The sequence below is a fragment of the Vipera berus genome (assembly GCF_964194415.1).
Source record: "Vipera berus genome assembly, chromosome: 12".
NCBI classification, from domain to species: domain Eukaryota; kingdom Metazoa; phylum Chordata; class Lepidosauria; order Squamata; family Viperidae; genus Vipera; species Vipera berus.
Genome location: NC_138215.1, coordinates 6,343,814 through 6,368,846, shown reverse-complemented (window position 1 = coordinate 6,368,846; position 25,033 = coordinate 6,343,814). Strand labels below are relative to the sequence as shown.

At 41.1% G+C, this 25,033-nt stretch overlaps 1 long non-coding RNA gene across 1 annotated transcript in view; it reads left to right on the top strand.

Moving 5' to 3' along the window:
- Nucleotides 1-22,816, top strand: part of LOC308673720 — a 144,489-nt gene extending 121,673 nt beyond the window's left edge. Inside the window, exon 2 of the long non-coding RNA XR_014027725.1 lies at nucleotides 22,639-22,816. This is a non-coding gene — a long non-coding RNA (uncharacterized lncRNA). The remainder of the gene's footprint in view (nucleotides 1-22,638) is intronic.
- The last annotated feature ends 2,217 nt before the right edge of the window (nucleotides 22,817-25,033 follow it).

The following is a 25,033-nucleotide window of genomic DNA, read 5'->3' as shown; positions in this document are numbered from 1 at the left end:
TTAATGTACCTATGACTGATGATGCATTTGACCCCTCCCTCAGGCTCAGACTGGTCATCTCCTACAATGCCATTCCAGACAAACGGCTGTCCAATCTCTTCTTAAAAATCTCCAGTGTTGTAGCACTCACAATCTTCTTTGAATCTGTAACTTCTTGTCCAATGGCACTCCTTAGGGTACCAATTTAAGTCTGCAACCTCCTTCTGAGCTCGAAATATATGGATGACTTTGGGAATGAGGGGAAGAGATGCTGCCTTAGAAACAGATAAGAGAGACAGGAAACACCCCCAAAGGCTTAACCATCAGAGAAAGAAACATAGGAAAAATCAGTCCTATTGGAGTGGAGATGAGAGGTTCGTGATTTCAGACTTGCAAGATTTTATTAATGTAGCCTTACAATAAGGCTTTCTAAAAATAAAAAAGTAAAAGAGTCCCTGTGGGTTTTACTCCACTAGTTGTAACCAACTTTAAGGGGCAGTTCTCAACTCCGTTTCTAGGTCACTGAGCCACTGCTGTCTGATAGATGTTTCTGTGGTCATGTGGCCATCATGCCATCATGTCACAGCATAGAGCATGCAGTGAAACACGGAATGTTGTTTCCTTCCCACTGAAGTATTTATCTATTTGCATGTACTACGCTTTCGAGCTGCTAGGTTAGCAGGAGCTGGGGCAAGTGATGTGAACTCACTCCGTCACGTGGTAGTAGGACTCAAACTGCTGGAGCAAAGTCCTCCTCCAGCATCTTTTAAGTCAGTTTTCAGTAAAATAGAATTAGCTTATTTAGTCAGGTTTCCTGTCTGAGTTTACCTGGGCAAGTTGATAATTATGCACTAGAATACTAAAAGGTTGAGGTCATGTAATTATTCCTGAGTGGAGTAAGGTGGCAGAGTGGGTAGGGCTATATCTCATGTATGGGTAAGGGACACATTATTTTTAGGGTGTTTTTTTCTGGAGGTGGATAAATCTGGATAGGAAAATTATCCTGCTTTCTCTCCTATCAGTTCTCCTATCTGTCTTTCATAGCTTTCATTTCTTTTCTCTCTCAGAGAGAATTTGCTTCCACGATTCCTTTCGAAGAAGAGAATTTCTCACAGGTGGAATGTGGTGTCATTATTTAATGACAAGATGGCCAAAGTATGTGCATGAATATCTCATTTTAAGAGCATAATATCTAGCTAGGCTGCATTAGGGCAGGGTCCATCTCAGATAGCCCACTACTCCATTTTCAATTTCAGCCTACCTACAAAGCGGTACATGGCAAATGTAGTCTATTACTCATCTTGAGCTTCTAATAATCAGGTAGATTGCCTCTGAAAATGGAGGGCAAACCAGGTGGCCAGGCTAATCTCTATTAGCTGATGAGCCATTGGTGAAAAATTAGGACTGTGTGAGGCTTCAATTCAGAGACTCTATTCAAAAGTCAATGTTATTTGAAGGCAATTTGATCGACTGCTTGAGTCAGATCAGCTTCCCAGACTAAATCAACAGTCAGATCAAATTGTTTTCAAATTTATTTATTAAATCTGTATAGCCAGAGGAGGTTGCACCCATCCATGTTACAAAACAGAGCAATGAAATCCATCTGAAAAGTTTTGTGTTTCTTTTTAAAAAAATCATCTTTCCCAATTGAAAAGTCAAACCAAATTGTTAAATTGAGTCAGATGCCTCTGAAGTAACTCAGAAAATGTAACTGACCCAGCCTCAAGCTATACTTCATAGCAAACGTTGAGTCAAGTCCAAGGCACCGTGTTCATTTATTAACTGGGATTTATGTGCCATTCCAATCCAAAAGGATCCCAGTTGGAATAAATGGATCTCACTGATGATCCAATTTAATTCACATAGGACCAGAGCTGATCATTCATTGCCAAACATTCCGAAGAATCCTATAATTCCCTTAACTTCTCAAAAACGATAAAACAGTATTAAGAAAAAAGAGCTGTTTCAAAAGCATGAGGTGGAAAAAGATTTTACTTCTATTGATCTATCAGCGAAATCACCAAGAGGCAAATTCTCGTTCTGCCTCCCTCTTCCTCCCTCTCTTCCTCCCTCCCTCTCTTTCTCTCTGCGTTTGTTTGTTTGTCTGTGAACATAAGGTTTCTTGGCAAGATTTCAGAAGTGGTTTGCCATTGCTTCCTTCTCTGGGCAAGAGAGAGGGACTGGCCCAAGGTCATCCAGCTTAGGCTTCATGCCTAAGGCAGGACTAGAATTCCCAGTTTCTAACCTGACGCCTTAACCACTATACCAAACTGCCTCTCCGTCTTTTCCTTCATCCTAAGGTCGAGATAGAAAAAATATACACATAATGTATGCTCATTCTGAGAACATATTTAGCTCATGAAGCCTTGGGAATTTATTTTTCAAAAGCATTTTTTTTTATTAAAAAGTTTTAACATACAATTTTTCCCTTAAAAAATCCCCCCTCCCCCCCTTCTCCCTCCCCCCTTCCTCTCCCCCCTCCCCCCCTCCCCCCCCGACTTCCCAGAGCTAAGTACAAGGTATATATAAAAAAAACAATCATAAACAACCATATACTAACAACCATAAACTCTAAAATCTATCACTCTCTAGCTTATATAAGATAAAACAAACCTTAGTAATATTAAATATATATAAATATATATTAAAAAAAAAACCAATATAGAAAAAAAAAATAAAGAAAGAAGACTTATTCAAATATAAAACTTCTTAACCCTATACTTATTCTGAGTAAACTCAAGCCATTTTCTCCCTTCCATAATATAGCGTTCCTGCGAGTAATCTTTCAAATAGGCCGAAATCTTCACCATTTCAACCAAGTCGGAAACCTTTAAAATCCACTCTTCTATGGTCGGCAGTTCCTCTTTCCAGTACTATCCTATCAAAAGTCTTGCTGCCGTAATTAAATTCAACATCAACTTAGTATATTCCCTCAGATTTTTATCCAAAAAGCCTTAACCTTTTTGCAAGTCTACCATATGTAAAAATATGAAAATATATTACGTCTTTATCACCGCACCTCCAACATTTAGGCTAATAATTCAGATACATGCTTAGCTTTTTAAAATCTAAATACCATCTATAAAACATTTTGTAAAAATTCTCTCTTAGATTTCAAACTTATATAAATTTTACATTCCTCATCCAAATCTTTTCCCCCCTCCCACTACTTGGCTGTAAGTACGTTGTGAAAGTTCCATAGACTTCTGCTGATCTTGTTCTTTTATCTTTTTTGATCGTTTTAAGGCAGCACGCGTCACCCTCTGTTCTCTGGGATCATCCAAAAGTGTTATAACTTGATCTCCTGCAGCACCATTCTCCTCTATCTGTCCATCTTCAGCCTCTTGATATTCTCCTTCTCCAGATCCCTTTGCAGCTTCCAGAAGTGTTAATGGGGTTGCTTTTAAAACATTATTGTAGAAATCACGCGCTTGCATCACAGTAACCAAACGGTACCTTTTACCTTCATACATCACCATCAACCCAGCTGGAATCTCCCATCTGAACCTTATATCTCGTTGCTTGAGCTCTTGCACCAGAAATGTAAAATCCTTCCGTCTCCTTAAAATCTTTGGAGGAATTTCTTTTAGAACCAGAACTTCTTGATCAGCAATCACGACTTTAGTATCATAGGCAGCTTGTATAACTTCATCTCTAATTTCTCTTTTTGCAAAATAAACCACCACATCTCTAGGCAGCTTTCTCTGTCTAGCAATCCATGAGTTCACACGATACACTTTATCCATACCTCCTTTTATTTCAGATGCTGGCTGATTCAATACCACTTCGAGAGCCTCAGAAACCAGCTGCTTTAAATCTTCCTTAATATTCTCCTTTAAACCTCTGATTCTAATGGCAAACTGCATCTGGAAATATTGAGCAAGACTCAATTCTCTATCCATTTTGTCTCTTAAATCTTCATTCTCCAATACTTTTGCTTCTAATATAGCATTCTTTTGAGTCAAATCTTTGACTTTTTCATCCAAATCTTCCACACATTCAGCCACTTTATACACTGAAGACAAAATGTCTACCTTCATCACGCTGTACTTCTGTTCCATCCTCTCTTCTATTCTCTCCTCCAATTTCTCCAATTTCTCCTCCATCTTTGCAAATTTATCACCCATTGATTGATTAATTGATTCCAAAAGTTTATCCAGAGCATCTCGTAAGTCCTTCGATGTCACTACATCAGGAGGATGTAATGCCTGCAATGATGATTGTTGCACCGGGGAAGTTCCAGCACTCCGAAGAGTTTTAGGGGGAGGTTTAGCCGCCATCTTTTACTTTCAATTGTGACGCACTTTCACTTAGAGTTTAAAAAGTCCATCAAGCTCGAGAGTAGAATAAAATAATCCTCTTCACCTTTTCCTCTTGTACCGCTCTGCCTGCTCTTTTTATTCCATAGTCCTTCCTTCAGGCAGGGGTGGTCGCAGACGCCTGGCTCTGCTCCATAAAGTCAGGAGCAGAGGCGCTGGCCAGCTGGGAGCGACCCAGGCTACGGGGGAGTTCGATCCTTCGGCCGCCCAAGCTGCAAGCTCAGGCAGCCCCGGAGAACTCAACCCCTACCTGGGGCCTCACCCCCTCCTCTTCTCCCGAGGAGGGGGCTTCAAATTCGCCCGAACAGCTGATCGGCGCTGTTTCGGGCGAAAATCACTCAGCTGAGCCGCGGGCAGCCCGGGAAGGCTGTCTCCGTCGCCGCGCAGCCACCGGAAGTCCCTATTTTTCAAAAGCATTTTATATGCAAAAAGGATTGCTCAACATGGACAGAATGAAAATTACTTTTTCCATCCATATCTCTTTGACAACAAAACCAAAAAAAAAACCCCACACAAAAATCCAAAGAACTGTAAATGCCACTTTCCTTCCAAGGACTTTATATTCACCTCCTACTAGGACTGCGTTCATTGTGAATTTAAGCCGATTGCAAGCTGCAATTATATGCAGAAATGCCACAAAGAAATATTTTGAATGCACAACGTTAAATGCTGTTTTTAATTAAACTGTAATGTAAAAATGTTACCTTATTTTTGTAGGACTCCAACAGGAGCAGTTTGAGCCAAACCAACTGTAAGGACCTGATCAATAATTTAGGGTTCTGACACCAACTTCAGGTATTCTTTTTTTAAAAGCGCTTGAAAGGTGTTCTTTTAATAATGTATATGTTAAAAAATATGTTATAAGTTGTCAGATTTTTTTTTCATAATGCATCCTAAACATCCCATCTTGGGCAACAGGTAGAGGATGGTTGCCTATGTTAACCCATCTTCTGCTCAGAAAGATGGATTAGATCCTAGAGGCAAACATCTCATATTCAACATAGAGCTGTCATTTCAGATGCTAACCCAATAACAGTAACAGTATAACAGAGTTGAGAAGGACCATGGGAGTCTTCTAGTCCAGCCCACTGCTCAAGCAGGAGATTCTATACCATTTCAGACAAGTGGTTGTCCAGTCTCTTCTTAAAAAGCTCCAGTGATGAAGCACCCACGATTTCTGGAGGGAAGCCGTTCTATTGGTTAATTGTTCTATGAGGAAATTCCTCCTTATGCATCATAGACTGAAAGGGACCTCAGAGATAGACAACATCACTACTAATGGATCTGTAGCTGGCTGACAAGCCATACTCAATGAGTAGTTCTCAATGGTACTACATCCACATGGAGAGAAGTAAGCAGTGAGGTACCACAAGGCTCCGTCTTAGGCCCAGTACTCTTCAATATCTTCATTAATGACTTAGATGAGGGAATAGAAGGGGAACTCATCAAATTTGCAGATGACACTAACCCACATCCCAGAAGACAAGCTCAGGATCCAAAAAGATCTTGACAAACTTCAACAATGGGCCCTATCCAACAAAATGAATTTTAATGTGGAGAAAAGCAAAGTTTTACATTTAGGCAGGAAAATTAGGCAGATTAGGTAAGACCTGGATGAAAAACAGTAAATGTGAGAAGAACTTTGGAGTGCTAGTGGACAATCTCTTGACTATGAGCCAGCAGTGTGCAGCAGCCGCCAAAGCTAATACAATCCTGAGCTGTATTACACAAAGTGTTAGTACCACTTTATAAAACCCTAGTAAGACCACACCTGGAATACTGCAACCAATTTTGGTCACCATACTACAAAAAAGATGTTAAGACTTTGGACAAAGTTCAGAGTAGAGCAACTAAAATGATCAAAGGCCTGGAGACTGAAACATATGAAGAATGACTGCAGGACTTGGGTTTGGCTAGTCTAAAGAAAAGAAACAGGAGTGACATGATAGCAATATTCCAGTATTTGAGGGGCTGCCACAAAGAAGAGGGGGTCAAACTATTCTCCAAAACACCAGAGGGCAGGACAAGAAACAATGGTTGGAAACTGACCAAAGACAGAAGCAACCTGGAATTAAGGAGAAACTCCCTAACAGTGAGGACAATTAATCAGGAAGATTGCCTTCAGAAATTGTGAGCGCTCCATTATGGGAGGTTTTTAAGAAAAGAGTGGACAGCCACTTGTCTGAGATGGTATAGGTTCTACTGCTTGAGCAGGGGGCTGGACTAGAAGATCTCCAAGGTCCCTTCCAGCTCTCTTCTCTTCTCTTCTCTTCTCTTCTCTTCTCTTCTCTTCTCTTCTCTTCTCTTCTCTTCTCTTCTCTTCTCTTCTCTTCTCTTCTATTCTCTTCTATTCTATTCTATTCTATTCTATTCTATTCTATTCTATTCTATTCTATTCTATTCTATTCTTCTAAAAACCTCCAGTGATGGAACATCCACAACATCTGGATATTATTCTTCTTCCTTACCTCTACACATGTGCAAATCTAATTAAATATTGGTTGTTCCCATTTTCCATCCATGACAATGGCAGCCAATGTCATTCTTTTTCAGTCCCCAAAAGCAAGAAATAGCTAACTCCTTCTGAAATCTTGCCCAAAAAAGCGAAACCCTTCAGGGACCTGTCCAATAGTCAACACTGACACAAAGGCACATTTACAAGTCTATAGAGAGAATAAAAATGTCACATTGCCAGTTTATGACCAATGTCAGCTAATTATAGCAACACACACACACACACACACCCAACCTGATTTATTTTAGCATTTCCTAGCAGGTTGCATTTTGCTCGCCCAATCCTATTCTCTACCATTGAGAGAGAGGAACAACCTTCCAAAGATAAAATTGTACTGAGTGTAGCTCAGGTTTGAAGCTTTCCAAGGCAACTTTCTCAATTTAGAAATGCTATTTTGCACTTAAGCAATTTCTTGTGAAAACCGTTAACACATTTATTTTTCCTAAAGGAAGTTCCAATTTTTTTTAAATTTTATTTTTTGCAATGGTTTTACCATATGTCAATTGTCTGTTCTGATTCACAGCTCCTCCAGAATTTGCTGCTTAAGATCATCTCCTTCCCCCTAAGAAAGTATTCAGCTCCCCAGTTTGGAAAAAAAAAACAAAAATGGTTGCAATGAAAGGAACACACATGCAAAGGGAAGCAGAACAGTTCTGAAATCTAGTTGAAGCTTTTGTCATTTAGACTCCTTTTCAGAAATGAGTCAGTCTGGTGGGGGGGGAATGAGTGTGGATAGAATTTGCTCATTGAAAAATAATCTCGCCCCTGTGTGAGGCAGAAAAACTAAATAAGTGTGAATACTGGTTGTTTGTTTTCATTGTCTACAGCCTGAAAGATTCTTCCCAGTGTACAGCATCATCGATTCTCAGGGATCCTTTTGGTCAAGAATAATCTGAGTATGTCTTCAGGTGTTCAATGCAGCACCTTAGAAATTAGGAAATGATTTTATCTTTAGCCAGCTATTATAGGCGACTAAAAAAAGTAGGAGAAAGAAGAGAAGGATGATGTTTAAGGTGATGGAGGGATGACATCAAGAACTGTATTTTAATGGACAAGAAGGGAACTCTATAAAAATTGAACCCAAACTTTTGGCACATGGCTTCTGTTTGGGTAATTTCCACCCACCCCACTCCATTGTATCACTTTACCTGGTGCCCGGACTTCCACAATACAGGTAATCCTTGACTTACGACTCCAGTGGAACCCAAAATTTTGACTGTTAAGCAAGACAGTTTGTCAACACTGCTAACATCAGATGTTTTTGCATTGACAACAGATGGAAATGTGGCCATTTTCTTCTTTTCGCTTGTAGAGTTAGGGAAGGGGTGGGGATGTGGATGAGAGTCCAACTAGACATAACAACACTAAACATAGCATGAGAATCAAGGTTACTGAGCCCAGAGCTGATAAAGAATTGGCAGGCTGGAGAGCTGGAGAGGAAGCCCATGCTTCAAGCAAACTGGGGAACGTGATTTATGACTGTTAATTGGAGGAGGGAATTATGCTTTGATACTATGTGTCCAGGGGAGGGGAATTCAGTTTTTGGCTTCAATTATGTTAGTGCCGATGCTATGATGCTACTCGAATAAAGATTCTTTAAGGTGAACAATGCCTCGAAGTTCTTTGAAGAGTTTCATCTGTCGGAACCATGGCACAGTTGTTGAGTGAATTGTGTCCCATTTTCCACAATTGTTAAGTGGACCACTACAGTTGTTAAATAGCTCATGCAGTTATTAAATGACTCTGGCTTCCTCCGTTGACTTTCCTTGTCAGAAACCAGCTGGGAAGGCTGCAAATCATGATCACATGATCCCAGGACAATGCAACTGTCATAAGTACATGCCAGTTGCCAAGTGCCTGAATTTTGATCACATGATCACGGGGATGCCGCAATGGTCATAAGTGTGAAAGCCAGTCATAAGTCACTTTTTCCAGCATTGTCGTAACTTTGAACGGTCACTAAACAAATGGTTGTAAATCAAGAATTACCTGTAATTTCTGTTTTGTCTTATTTCTTTGTTTAAGATTAAGACCCTGAGATTCTGCTGGGCTCTGACATTAAGAAATATTACTAAATAAGAAACATGCAAGAAACTTGTTCAATATTGTCAGGTCTTATTATTTAAACCTGCTTTGTTATTAGATATTGGAATGGCACAAAGAGTAACTCCTGCAGAGGTCTTAACCTCTGTTCCTCCATTGGCGCCAATTAAGTCATAATGTGCAATAAAATTTTAATCTTGCCTAATTAAAGATGGTATTAATTTTGTAAAATAAGGTGTGTTTTTAAAACCCGTATTAATTGTAAGGCTCGTTGTTCTATCCTAAATTAAGGAATAAATTGGATTTAAGGAGGGAACAGAGTATCAATTTGCATGACTAGAAATAAATACCTTTTACTGGTTTTTGTCTAGGATAAAATACAGTTCCGTGTAGCATCAATTCAGATTCGTTGTTGTTACTACAAATAAAAAGAGGAGGAGGAAGGAACATTGTGTGTGTTCACCACCAGAAGCTACCAATAAAAAGTAATAAAGGGAGGATAAAGGTAAAGGTAAAGGTTTTCTCAGTCCAGTTGGGTCCAACTTTAGGGGCTGGTCCTCATCTCCTTTTCCTAGCTGAGGGAGCCAGCATTGTCTGAAGACATCTCCATGGTCACATGGCCGGCATGACTATATGCTGAGGCACACAGAACGCTGCTATCTTCTCACCAAAACAGTAGCAATAGCATTTAGAGTTATATACTGCTTCACAGTGCTTTATTGCCCTCTCTAAGCAGTATACAGAGTCAGAATATTGCCTCTGACAATTGAACTGCTGGCTGTCGGCAGAATTAGCCTGCAATACTGTTCTAACCACTGGGAGGGAGGGAAGGAGGGAGGGAGGGAGGAAGGAAGGAAGGAAGGAAGAAAGGAAGGAAAGAAGGAAGGAAGATAGGAAGGACTATAGCAATAGCACTTAGACTTATATACCACTTCACAGTGCTTTACAGCCCTCTTTAAGCAATTTACTGAGTCAGCATATTGCCTCCAACAATCTGGGTCCTCATTTTACCAATCATGGAAAGATCAGGATCAAATTTCTGGCAGTGAGCAGAGTTAGCCTGTAGTACTGCATTCTAACCCCTGCCCCACCATGGTTCTGTGGTACGAATATTTGTCTACTCACAGAGGCATGTTTTTGAACTGCTAGGGGGGCAGGAGTGGAATAAGTATTTTTTTTATTTTAATTCCATTTATATCCCGCCCTTCTCCGAAGACTCAGGGCGGCTTACAAGCTTAGCAGTAACAGGCACTCACTCTGTTGCATAGCACTCTGGTCTTGAACCAGGGCTGTCAACTTTCCAGCATCTTTAACTGCCAAGCCACCACACCACCTAAAGGTAGGATAAAAATCTATTCAATAAATACATACATACATGCATGCATGCATGCATACATACATACATATTGTAATTTTCATGAGATTCTCCAACCCCCTAGCACAGGGGTAGGCAACCTTGGCTCTTTGATGACTCGTGGACTTCAACTCCCAGAATTCCTGAGCTATCATGGCTTAGCTTGGAAACCTCTCACTTTCCCCTGAGCGTGGCTGGCTCAGGAATTCTGGGAGTTGAAGTCCACCAGTCATAAAAGAGCCAAGGTTGTGTACCCCTGCCCCAGCACATTCTACAATCATCTGATATTTCCTATTGGAGGGCTTTAAACAGTCCTGTAATGGCTTAGGGCTCCCATTTCACCCCGATCCTCCTAAAAAGGGCCCAAATCTCTCTTAGTCCACTTGGATGCACCACAGCGTTCGCTGCCATATCTCCCGTGGCCCTCGCATAAGGTCCTCCATATTTGGAAGAACTGACATCATATTAAGATGCACAGACATTGAAAGCACAAAAAGTAGACCTGTACATGTCAACGTGAGTTAAATGGATCACTGAATTCAATGGCACTAACACTTTCTGCACACCTGTGCATGCTTCAGTGGTCCCTATCTATCTAGATGAAGCTGGAGAGTCAGTCTGAATTGATCTGGACATCGAAATTGAAACAGATACATTGGAGCACTTGAATTGAGCCGAAACACTCTGCACAGCCTTAGCAGAAAATCTTTAATCTATGCAACAGGAGTAGCTAATTAATAGGAGTGGACTTTCAGATGTACTTGGATTATGGCTGTTCTCACCACCCCCCCCCCCCATCATCATTCATGTCGGCCAGGATTGATGAAAGGTGGAGTTCAGCTTTCAGGGGGGAGAGAGTGATATGTTTCCTGGTTGTAAGATTTTACACTTAGCCTCACAATTGCCCCAGCGTTACTCAGGAATTTAAAAGAGCCAAAAGAAACTCCTGAGCCGAGGTTTCAGCAAGCAAACAACTTTTATTTCGATCAAAATAGAGTCGGGTGGCCACATCTCTCTTCGTGGCTGGTAGACAGATGAAGGCAACAACCAGGAAAGATGTCTTCTATCTTTTATACCTTTCCAGAACAAAGAGATCTGGTCTTGGTAGGTAAAGGTAAAGGTAAAGGTTCCCCCGCACATGCGTGCTAGTCGTTTCCGACTCTAGGGGCCGGTGCTCATCTCCGTTTCAAAGCCGAAGAGCCAGCGCTTGTCCAAGGACGTCTCCGTGGTCATGTGGCCGGCATGACTGGACGCCAAAGGCGCACGGAACGCTGTTACCTTCCCACCGTAGTGGTCCCTATTTTTCTACTTGCATTTTTACATGCTTTCGAACTGCTAGGTTGGCAGAAGCTGGGATGAGTAGCAGGCGCTCACTCTGCTACGCGGCACTCGGGATTCGACCCGCCAAACTGCCGACCTTCTGATCGACAAGCTCAGCGTCTTAACCCACTGAGCCACCGCGTCCCTATCTGGTCTTGGTACTAGGAACCAAAAGGTACAGAAAAATAATTCCTAGATGATGACTCATACACAACAACCCAGGGTCCACCGTAACTCCTTTTCCCCCTCCCCTCACCATGCTCTTTTCATGTAAGCAATCCCCTGTACCTAAAGCATGAAACATTTGCTTTTATATAACTAATTTCCCAATATAAAGCACCTACAAAGCTGCTTGCACATAAACAAACACACATATATATATACAGTATGTGTATGTGTGTGTGTATATATATGTGTTTGTGTGTGTGTGTGTGTGAAGTGTTTGTTAAGTATTTTAGAATACCTTGCTAGGCCCCAAACACTTTGGTTTCTCTTCAGATCGTATAAATCTTTCACCCCTTAACACGGGACAAATCTTATTGCCTGTTTCAGCCTAACCCAAGGCCATCCACAGGCTGCAGTCACAACAGTGACAGCTCATATTTGTGTAAATTTTTTGGATTAAAGGGAGACTAATATGGCCATTTCAAACTCATTTGTTCTCATCAGTCAGCCATACCCTTCTGAGATTCGAACCTGGGCCGATTGCACCTTAGGCAATTGTTCTAACCTTTAGGCCACAGGCTCTTTCTCGCTTTGTTAGGTGAAACTCCATTACTAAGTGAGACATTTGTTAAGTGAATTTTGCCCCATTTGGCGACCTTTCCTGCCACACTTGTTAAGCGAATCCTTCAGTCGTTAAGTTAGCAACACGGCTGTTAAGTGAATTTGGCTTCCCCATTGACTTTGCTTGTGAGAAAGTCACAATATGACCCTGGGATCAGATGACCCTGGGATACTGCAGCCCTCATAAGGTCATGGGGATGCTGCAGTGGTCGTTAAGTGTGAAGTACGGTCATAAGTCACTTTTTTCAGTGCCATTGTAACTTCGAACACTACATGAATGTAAGTTGAGGATTACTTCTATTGAATTAACTAAAGTTCCTCCATTTGACCACCAATTCTGGAATGACTAATTTGGGGCTTTCTGGAAGGATATTTTTGCAGGCATATTTAGGTGTCTGGGTCCATGTTTGCTAAAGTCTTGGTTTGTGCAGGTAGTTTTCAACTTACAATCACAAGTGAGCCCAAATTTTATGTTGCTAAGTGAGAAATTTGTTTTGCTCCATTCGTCAGGTGACTCACTGCAGTTGTTCAATGAATAACACGGTTGTTAAGTGAATCTGTTTCCCCATTGATTTTGCTTGTTGGGAAGTCTGAAAAGGGGATCATGTAAGGTCCAGGATGCTGCAACTGTGTGTTGGGGGAGAGAGAGAGCACAGGGGGAGGCTCAGCTAATCTCAATGTACACATGTTGTACTTTGACAATTTGTTGTTGTTGTTAGTTGCGAAGTCGTGTCCGACCCATCGCGACCCTATGGACAATGTTCCTCCATTTGACAATAAAGGTTTATTATTATTTATTTGAGGGACGCGGTGGCTCAGTGGGTTAGGACGCTGAGCTTGTCGATCAGAAGGTCGGCAGTTTGGCGGGTCGAATCCCGAGTGCCGCGTAACAGAGTGAGCGCCTGTTACTCGTCCCAGCTTCTGCCCACCTAGCAGTTCGAAAGCACGTAAAAATGCAAGTAGAAAAATAGGGAACACTACGGTGGGAAGGTAACAGCGTTCCGTGCGCCTTTGGCGTCTAGTCATGCCGGCCACATGACCACGGAGACGTCCTTGGACAAACGCTGGCTCTTCGGCTTTGAAACGGAGATGAGCACCGGCCCCTAGAGTCGGAAACGACTAGCACACATGTGCGGGGGAACCTTTACCTTTACCTTATTATTTATTTATTATTTATTATAAATGTGAGTCAGTTGTCAAGCATCCGAACGTAACTCAGTCGACCATAGGGATGCTACAACGGTCATTAGTGTGAAAAATGGCCCTAGGTCACTTTTTTCTGTGCCTTGTAACTTCAAAATTTCACTAGATCAACTGTTTGTAAGTCAAGGGCTACCTGTATATTGTGTGCTTGTGTGTGTGCATGTGTGTGTGTGTTCTCACCTAGTTCTTTTCCTATTGGCCTAGTAATTCAGACAAAATCCCCCTTTTCTTTAAAATGCCATATATTCTCCACCTGGCAAAGGACTCTGACAACTCCTGATAAATACCTTGCAGACACCCAGAGAAACTACTGTAATTGCCTTCATAATGACTCCTAGACATCAAAGGGAGGCAAATAATGGTATTTAACACTGTTTCCATTCTTTAGCCGAAATGTAATTTTATAGAGTTATTGTCAGGCAGCACAGTGACTGTACAAGCACAACTGTCATATCCGACTCCTATTAATTAGCTACCCACAAGAGGTCTGGAAAAAGCAATAGCCAACTTCTCCCCCATCTCAGACGTCCTGACAGAAACTGAAAGCACGGGGGTGGGGTGGGGGTGGGTGGGGGGGTGGCCTGATTAACACAGCTGCTTAGATCAGGATTTCCCCAGGCACCCCTCAATTGGCATTTGAAGAATCAATTAATTAGTTCTCCAAATAATCTATTCAGGGGTTAATGAAAGTACAGCTGAGGAAACCTACAGTCTATCAAGGTTTGGTGAAGAGCAGAGCACCCCCATAGAAGTTCATGATTTGACCAAGCCTACTGGATTTTTCTGTGAAATTTTAGTGACTTGATCGTAGGCCACCGTGGTAGAAGTCATGCAAGTTGTAATTGTAGGAGAAGAAGAGGTGGAACTTGGAGGTGGAATCAAGAGAGGACTCAAACTAGAATCATTATGTGATTATGTGTCCACAAATGCTTGATGTTCAGCCCCCCCCCCCAATTCCATTGCCACATATCTGTAGGAGAGCATCATGCTGAGTCCAAGTGAGGAGTCAAATGCACCCACAAGATATCTAAGTCCAGCCCACCTAGAATGCCCTTCTTATCTCCCGGGCATTTCCCTTGACTGGTAGTTGGCCCGATTCTGACAGAGAGCTTAAGCTTGCAATAAATCTTTTTACTCATTTGAACTGTGTGAATCTCCTGATTTCCAGGGTGCTTGATATAATCTAGAGCCAATTTACTGCTGACCCTTAGTTGACCAGATTCTTGTGTATGGGCTTCAACAATCAATCTTCTTAATGGCAATTTAACATGTGGTCCTGATTCTTTGCACTTGGCACTAAAGCCCCCATGCAAATGTCACAAATTCTAATTCCCATCATTGGAATCCTTCTGGAGTATCTACGAGTTCAGACTTGGATTTATGAGATATCGCAAGTGGCATGTTGGTGGAGCTGTATATGGCCCATAGGTTCTGCACCTCATGCCAGAATATGTCTAGTGCTCCTTCCTAAATGGGCAAGATACAACCTCAGAAATTTAAAATTCCTCACTTATTTCTTACACTTACAATGGTTTTTTTTTTTGTGGTAGCAATAATTGCTTTGTTTTCACAACCCATCACTTTTTCTATGTAATAAAGCAATAGATTTCTGTTTTGTAAGCAATGGCAAGTGCCTGAAAAGCTCTTCTTGGGCTAATGAACTTGTGCCATTATCAGGTCTGCCATCACATTGCTACAGACCTGTTTCACTTCGATGGCATCCTGCCATAAAAGGGGGAAGGGAAGAGGGGGATGACAGGATGAGAAGAACCAGAGGTGCCAACCTGGAACAGAGCTTGAGGGATTCAAAGACACAAGCTTGGGAATGGAATGGAGTGGAATGCAGAATGCCCATCCAAAGAGATACCAAAAGTGGAGCTTATCTGAACTAGACTGTGTTGTTTCTTTGTGTTATGTGTGTGTCTGTGCGTGGGTGTATGTGGTTATGTGCATAATCTTTTGTTATGTTTATGTAGTGTGTAGTGGAGGTGGTTACCCTCTAACAGCTGAATGCAATGAAATTTCATTTTAATGTATCCATTCCATTCCATTCCATTCCTCCAATATCTATTCTATTCTATTCTATTCTGTTCTGTTCTGTTCTGTTCTGTTCTGTTCCGTTCCGTTCCGTTCCGTTCCGTTCCATTCCATAATTCTATTCTATTCTATTCTATTCTATTCTATTCTATTCTATTCTATTCTATTCTATTCTATTCTATTCTATTCTATTCTATTCTATTCTATTCTATTCTATTCTATTCTATTCTATTCTATTCTATTCTATTCTTGTTCATTCTATATTCTATTCTATTCTATTCTATTCCATTATTCTATTCTATTCTATTCTATTCTATTCTATTCTATTCTATTCTATTCTATTCTATTCTATTCTATTCTATTCTATTCTATTCTATTCTATTCTATTCTATTCTATTCTATTCTATTACAATACATTACATTACATTACATTTCCAAAGATAACCAAGATAACCAAGGGAGGGGGGAGGGCTTGGGAGAAAGGAAAATTACGGGGACTAAGCGAGAAATCGTCAGATCTGGTTTTGCTACATTGTAACCACTTGGCATCAGTAAAAGTATACCTTTCGCTACAAATGAAGTTGAGGGTTTTCCTTTCCTGAATGCCCAAGCTAGGACAGGCCTGACAGCCACTCGTCTAGAACAAGATGAGTAAGAGAGTATCAGCAAACCTAGGAGAATGATAAGTTGGATCGAAGAGACTCTTGATCAATGAATTGACATGCAGTGGGGTTAAAGTGCACTGCTGCTTTTTACCCGTGTTTTAGTAAGTGTTCTTCTGGATAGGTGACCTTGATGACTCTCAGATGGATATTCTCATATAGTAGTTGAATGAGTAAAACCCTGACTATGAAGGATTATTACAATTTCCTCCCAAGCTTGTCTCTGGAAATCAGGTCAAAACGGCACAAAGTCTGCCATCAGCATATATGTGTGGGTGTTGGTGCACAGTATATATTTAGGTTTAATAATCTTTTTTTTAAAGTAAGAATATCTCAATACAATACGTTTCTTCCCTTGGGGCAAATAACATATGTAGGTAATAGAATTTTTTTGAACAAATGTACTGCCAAAGAACATTTTCTCAAAATTAAAAAAAACAAAAACAAAACCCAGACAAGATGGGAATCATCCTTCAAAACCCAACACAGGGAGATCCGTGATGAACAAAAAGAAGCAATTTATTTTCAAAATGCGTAAGTAAAGTCTGGAATTTGGTGCCGTCGTATGGCCACCAGTTTAGAAAATTTTAAAGGGGAATTAGGCTATTCCCAGAGGATACCTACCGCAAATAAAGGCTGCTCGTCTTTGCTTCATTGGATATCTCAGTCTATGGAGATTCTCAGTCCTCCAGGTCATGGTTGTCCCCAAAGTGCTTTTTCAAAAGGCAACTGGACTTTGAAGACATTTTGCTTCTCATCCGAGAAGCTTCAGTGCTGAAGACACTTCTTGGATGAGAAGCAAAAAACATTTGAAAAAGCACTTTTGGGATATCTCAGTCCTAATAACTTTGAGAGGGATGCCCTTCCTTCCTTCCTTCCTTCCTTCCTTCCTTCCTTCCTTCCTTCCTTCCTTCCTTCCTTCCTTCTTCCCTCCTTCCTTCTTCCCTCCTTCCTTCCTTCCTCCTTCCCTCCCTCCCTCCCTTCTTCCTCCCTCCCTCTCTCCCCCCTTCCTTTCTTCCTTCTTCCCTCCCTCCTTCCTTCCTTCTTCCCTCCTTACGTACTTCCTCCCTCCCTTCTTCCTCCCTCCCTCCCTCTCCTTCCTTCCTTCCTCCCTCCCTCCCTCTCTTCCCCTTTCCTTCCTTCCTCCCTCCCTCCTTCCTTCTTCCTTCCTTCCTTCCTTCCTTCCTTCCTTCCTTCCTTCCTTCCTTCCTTCCTTCCTTCCTGGTTGTAGTATCCTTTCTGACAAGCAAAGCCAATGGGGAAGCCAGATTCATTTTACAATCATGTTACTAACTTCACAACTCCAGTGATTCACTTAACAACTGTGGCAAGAAAGAGCATAAAATGGGGCAAAATTCACTTAACCACCGCCTGGCTTAGTCACAGAAATTTGGGACTCGGTTGTGGTCCTAACTAGAGGACTACCTGCACTATTTTCTAGCATCCCCTTCATCCCAGCTACGTTTTAAGCCAAAACCATCCTGCTTGCCATGTGCTTTCACCATTTGGGGTCTCCCCCAGCCCCCATGGCTTCCAACCGAGATTGTCGAGATAGCTGTCAGAGCTTGTTACACCTTAGGCAACATGAGGAAGCTTGCTTCTTTGGCTAATGGGCTCCTTCCCCGATCTGCATGCTCATTTTCTGATACCTGATGAGGCGACAAGGTCAATGGGCATACAAGTCCTTATTTGAAAACTTACATGCAAGTGTGAGAGAGGTTGGTGGGGTCTATCAGATCTGTCAATCAATTAAGGGAAATTATTGAACAAGGACACAGGGGGTGGGGTGAGGGAGCAAAAGCAGATAGAAGGAATAGAAATGACCAAGATACCACACCATAGGGAAACTGGCCATTTGGATGTGATGTGATTTCATGAACTAAGAGTAGACCTCTATTTTTCATTCAAGACTATTTACTATTTCTCTTCCATCCATGCCCAACCAATACAAAAGACAATTAACAGACAATTAATCAGTGGAACAACCTGCCTCCAGAAGTTGTGGATGATCCATCACTGGAGGTTTTTAAGAAGAGACTGAACAGCCACTTGTCTGAAATGGTGTAGGATCTCCTGCTTGAGCAGGGGGTTGGATTAGAAGACCTCCACCATCCCTTCCAGCTCTATTTTGATTGAAAAGCACCCCTTGTTCGTGTTTGAAGCACCGCTACAAAAATACAGCATTCCATCCTTGCTAAATCATAGAAAAATGGTTAAGGGAGCTAGGAATATCTAGCCTACCAAAGAGAAGGAATAGGGGGACATGATGGCTGTCTTCCAGTACTTGAGAGGCTGTCACAAAGAAGAGGGGATTGGCTTATTCTCTAAGGCACCAGAGGGATGAACATGAAGCGTTGGCTCCATGCTTCTCAAAGACAGAGTCAGCCTGAAAGGAAGGAGAAATTTTGTGACAGTGAGAACCATTAATCAATGGAATAGCTTGCCTCCTGGAGATGTGGGTGCTCCATCACTGGAGGTTTTCCAGAATAGACTGGCATGGTATAAGGCTCCTCCTGACTTGAGAGGGGGTTGGACTAGAAGACCTCCAAGGTCCCTTCCAGCCCTTTGATTCTAAGTCATCTGGCTGTTGTATAACCACAGGGGCAGCAGCTGTTGGAACTTCAGATCCAGACCATAAGTGACCCCAGGAAGATCTGTGATGACTTTGTTTGATTGCTAAATGACTGGTCATAACTCAGAGACGGCCTGTATGGAATAGTGTAGAATTTTATATCATTAACTTCCATGTACGTTTTGAATGAACAGAGATCTCACTTTAGTCCCCTAAAATGAAACTCTGATTTTTGGTTTTGCTGATTAGATAGGTTTGTTGTTATAGAAGGGGCTAGTAAATATGATTATGTAGAAGTAAATAGTGGAGGTGGGGTGTTATTACTGCAGCAAAAAGAATCAGATGCCAGTGTTTTTCTTTTCTCTTTCACCCTACACATTTTTCCTCTTCTTTCCCTATTTTCCCATGATTTTCATTTTTCTTTGTGTTTTTATATTTCATGTTTTGATAAGCTAATAAATATTTGTGACATACTTTATTCCTGAAACTCAAATCCTTTGGCCGCCTAATGAGAAGGAAGGACTCACTGGAGAAGAGCCTAATGCTGGGAAAGGTTGAGGGCAAGAGAAGAAGGGGACGACAGAGAAGGAGGTGGCTGGATGGAGTCCCTGAAGCAGTAAGCGTGAGCCTAAAGGGACTCCAGAAGATGGTAGAGGACAGGAAGGCCTGGAGGAACGTTGTCCGTGGGGTCATGATGGGTCAGACACGACTTCGCAACTAACAACAACAACAACAACTTTATTCCTGATCATATAGGCAGACAAGGACTTGGGAACTAATAATAATAATAATAATAATAATAATAATAATAATAATAATAATAATAATAATAATAATAATAATAATAATAATAATAATAATAATAATAATAATAATAATAATAAAATAATAATAATAAAATAATAAAATAATAATAATAATAATAATAATAATAATAATAATAATAATAATAATAATAATAATAATAATAATAATAATAATAATAATAATAATAATAATAATAATAATAATAATAATAATAATAATAATAATAATAAAAAGTTGGAAGGGACCTTGGAGGTCATCTAGTCCAACCCCCTGCTCAGGCAGGAAACCCTATACCATTCTTACCCAGCCAAGCCTGTCACTGAGAAGCTGAATTCCATGAAGCGATTCCATCCGATATCAACACCGTTGCTGAGACTTTCTTGCGTCTTTCTGCAGTTCCTTCTGCACTGAAGCAAATCTTTCTTCCAGAATGGTATAGGGTCTCCTGCATGACTAGAAGACTACAAGGACCCTTCCAATCCTATTATTCAATATTCTATGTTTTATTTTGTTTAAACATTATTGAGATGAGGAATAGGAATGTGTGGATCATACCACTAGGACCCTACGTTGGAGTCTTGAGCAAAGTTGGAACAACTGTTATCTTTCAGTCTATCCTACGCAACCCAAATTTGTGGAGTTACAAAGATAAAAACCTGTTCTGTTCCAGCCTACAACCGGCCCTGTTTGAATGTCAGGGACAACCCCTTTTTATAATCAATAGGCTGGAACTAACCCAACCAAATTTATTTACAAAAGTTAAACAAAAAGTTCAAACAAGACTTAAACCAAAAAGGTTAAACAAGAGTTAAACAATAACAGACCAGGACTCTAGCAGAAGCTTTTCAAATGGTTGCCTTCAGCAACCAGCACCTCACACACAATCCCCTTTTAACAGCAGTCCCAAGGTGTGGCTTCTCATTGCCTTCTCCCGAGTTGCCTCATTGCTTTCCTCTGCTCAGTTCTGCTAGATTTTTTTTTAAAATTCCATTTATATCCCACCCTTCTCCGAAGACTCAGGGCGGCTTACAAGCTTAGCAGTAGCCTTCATTCTATGTATATGCCTGCTTATTAGGGCTTTCACACACACACCCAAGCGGCATTATTACAAAGTCAGCTTAATTGCCCCCAACAATCTGGGTCCTCAGATTGCCTCATGCTCCTAGCATCCCTGAACAGAGCCAGCTGTGGATCGTTTTCTTCTAATCCTTCATGCTCACACAGCTGGGTCTGAGGAGGAAAAAGATGGGAGGGGCCAGGCTGAGAGTTCTGCGGTGCATCAGAATCTTCCTCTGACACCAAAGGCTGTCCAAACCCCTCCTCCTCCTCCTCCTCAGAATCGTCCGACTCAGCTGTCGAAACCACAGGCTGACGCTGCATCACAACAAACCTGGGAATGGGGTACGTGAGCATCCTATAAGCTGCCTTGAGCTTCTTCATTCTGAACATATAGGATATAAATGATATAAAGGAATAAATCGGAATTGCGTATTTGGGCAAATTCAAGCCTCCCTCCTAAATACTTAACATATTTCAGCATCAGCAATAGTTCTGTGCAGTCATACCTGGCCTGGAGGGATGAGCTGGAAGTAAGATGAAAAAAAGGAAAACATGAATTTCATTCCACTTAAGTACAATGCAAATGTAATTTGAGTCAGCCATTTTACTTATTCCTCATGTATTTGGTGGTTTCTCCATCTGTTACATTTAAAGATTTAATTACAACCAGTGAAGCCAAGACCTTCTATTGGTATGTTTATTATAAATATCTATTTGTATACTGTCTATTAGGGAAAAAAATGTTTCTTTGCTTGTTTGTTTCAAAGTATTAGTGAAAGTGGTTTAAAAAGTACAGGTAGTTCATTTAGTGAGCGTTTGAAGTTAAAACAGCACTGGAAAAAAGTGACTTCTTATCAACTTTCGTATTTACGACCATTGTAGGATCCCCATGGTCACGTGATTAATATTTGGATGCTTAGCAACTGGCATGTATTTATGCAGTGTACTGGAGCCACATGAACACATTTTGTAACCTTCTGACAAGCAAAGTAAATGGGAAAGCCAGATTTGGTTGACAACCATGTTACTAACTGAACAACTGGAGTCACTTAACAACCGTGGCAAGAAAGGTCATAAAATGAGGCCAAGTTCATTTAACAACTGTCTCACTTAGCAACAGAATCTGTGGTTGTAAGCAGAAGGCTACCTGTATCAAGAAGGTGGAAAACTCAAATGAATTTGTGTGTGTGTGTGTGTGTGAGAGAGAGAGAGAGAGAGAGAGGATGACAGTGTGTGTGTGTGTGTGTGTGTGTGTGTGTGCATGTGTACACACATGCACTTCCTGAGAGTAATACCTATAACAGATAAAACAAATCAAAGCAGAACTGAAGAGGAACAGATAAAAGCTTACCTTGAAAGATTTGCTATCAGTACACAGTACATGATGTCCCTGGCATAAGACAAGAGCATTCTGCTTTATTTATCAGTACAAAAAGAAATAATTTATAACTTGATCCAGGAGGGGAAAGAGAAGGAGAAATGGAGGAACAGAAAAGGCAGTCTTCTCTCAAAATGAAAGAAGGGAAGAAAGAAAAATGGGAAGGAGGAATTGCCAATATGCTTGTGTGAATGAAAGATAGTGCAAGGGGTGGGGTGGGGGAATGAAAAGAAGAGAAGTCAGAAACAGGGAGATACTGACACCGAATCTCTGCAAAGCGTTCAAAATTCTCCAGCTGCCATGCTTTTAATTTGCTACCATTCTAATTAAAATGCAAATTAAATTTATAATTAGCATCAGCGCTTTCTAAAGAAACATTCCTTGCACGCTGCACCGGCATATGGGAAACCTGGTATGGTGGAAAGTTTTGTCAAAACAGAAGGGAAGGCACAAATGGGTGGATTTCAAAGATGAGGGGGAATGGAAAGGAAACATATCAAGAGGGGAGAGAGAAAGAAAAAAGGAAAGAAGAGGGGAAGGGAGGGAGGAGGAAGGAAGGAGGAATAGAGGAAGAGGGAGGGAGGGAGGGAGGGAGGAAAGAAAGAAAGAAAAAAAGAAAGGAAGGAAGGAAGGAAGGAAGGAAGGAAGGAAGGAAGGAAGGAAGGAAGAAAGAGAAAGAAAGAAAGAAAGAAAGAAAGAAAGAAAGAAAGAAAGAAAGAAAGAAAGAAAGAAAGAAAGAAAGAAAGAAAGAAAGAAAGAAAGAAAGAAAGAAAGAAAGAAAGCTGACGGATTTAAAATGATAGAAATGTTGTGTTAATGGGTCCCGTGTTGTAACAAAGAGGTTGCTGAGTCTACAAGATCTGTTGAGGAGTTACTTTGTGTTGAATCCAATGTCAAGGGTCACACTGCATGTCACTGGTGTTGTATAGAGCATGCCAAACAGGCAAAAAGGGGTCATGGCTTCTAATCGAAAAGCCCATGGCCCAAAATTAACCATTGCTTGCTCCCAGATAATTCATTTAAAAATTGATGGGAAACTAAGCACTTGAGGCCACATCTCGGCTGGTGCGCACATGGGCCATCATCAAGGGGGCTTCACTGGTTCATGCATGATACAAAATGTGAATACTTTTTAATAATTTTAAGAAACAAGGTGCTGGAACAAAAGGTCCAATCAAAGGTGAACACCTTGATTTTAGTGAGAAATTTAAATAAAGATTTCATCCACTAAATCAATAGATGATGTAACTTTGATCATTACATCAGATAGAAGATAGAATAGATAGATAGATAGATAGATAGATAGATAGATAGATAGATAGATAGATAGATAGATAGATAGATAGATAGATAGATAGACAGACAGACAGACAGACAGACAGACAGACAGACAGACAGACAGACAGTCAGACAGACAGACAGACAGAAATAAATGATCTCAAAGCTTAGAACATTCACACTGTTGTGTAGCCGGTTGTTTGCAGGCAATAAGCGAGATGGAAGGTTGCAAACAGGAACATACTTTGTTGAAGTAAACAGGAACAGAACTGAAACAGTGGCTGCTGTGCAGCTACTTATACAGTTGGCCACTAGGCAGTGGCCAATAGGTTTAAACTAATGCGTTCCCACCCCAAATCTACCAATGATCTTCTTGGAGACAACAAGTCTGGCTTAGTCAGAGACCGTTACACAGACACACCATTGAGCAACCCTTAAGCAGCATTTAAATAGACACGTGAATCAGTACAAGTAAAAATCCCAATACATTACACACACAATACAGTTAATTGATAAATAGGGAATGAATATGTCATGTGAAGAAAGAGAAAGAAAGAAAGAAAGAAAGAAAGAAAGAGAGAGAGAGAGAGAGAGAGAGAGAGAGAGAGAGAGAGAAAGAAAGAAAGAAAGAAAGAAAGAAAGAAAGAAAGAAAGAAAGAAAGAAAGAAAGAAAGAAAGAAAGAAAGAAAGAAAGTTCATGACTGGAAACAAAATGGACAGCCATTTGTCTGGTATAGGGTCTCTTGCTTGGACTAGAAGACCTTCAAGGTCCCTTTCTAACCCTATAATTCTGTTCTGTTGTTTAGAATAAAGACTGTGTGGTGTTTAGATTTCTCTGAGATAAGGAAGTCATAGGAGACGCAGAGGACCTGTTGGATATAAAGCACCTGGCAATAAAGTTGTGGAGTTGGTTAGGTCCAGTTTGGCTTGATCACATCCCATGCTCAGTAGAAGACCTGGAGAGAAGCCGAAGGATGTGGTCTCAGTCAAGGACCTTCTATTGTTGAGGGGAGATGTAGAAAAACAGCTTGCCAGTCTCGCCCAGTACCTGAATCACACCAATTCTCTTAAAAACATATGTGTTTGGATCTTGCAACTCTGCTTATCCCTTTGGTTAGATATGTCCACTTCATAAAAACTGTAGGTCTAGCAGGAGGAGAACAAAAGACAAAAACATATATTATAGCCATAAAGTAAAGGTAAAGGTTCCCCCGCACATGCGTGCTAGTCGTTTCCGACTCTAGGGGCTGGTGCTCATCTCCGTTTCAAAACCAAAGAGCCAGCGCTTGTCCGAGGACGTCTCCGTGGTCATGTGGCTGGCATGACTAGACGCCAAAGGTGCACGGAATGCTGTTACCTTCCCACCGTAGTGGTCCCTATTTTTCTACTTGCATTTTTTACGTGCTTTCGAACTGCTAGGTTGGCAGAAGCTGGGACGAGTAACAGGCGCTCACTCTGTTACGCGGCACTCAGGATTTGACCCGCCAAACTGCTGACCTTCTGATCGACAAGCTCAGTGTCCTAACCCACTGAGCCACAGCGTCCCTTTCATTATAGCCATGCAGGAGTGAAATACATCATCTGCCAGGGGGGGAAATATCCCATATATTTTTAAAAAATAGTTTGCTCCATTTACATCTCTGCATCAGGATGTGAGTCTGAGTTGGCTTGCGCAGCTACCAAATTTCAGCAAGTTTGTATTTATTTTTAACCAGCACGAG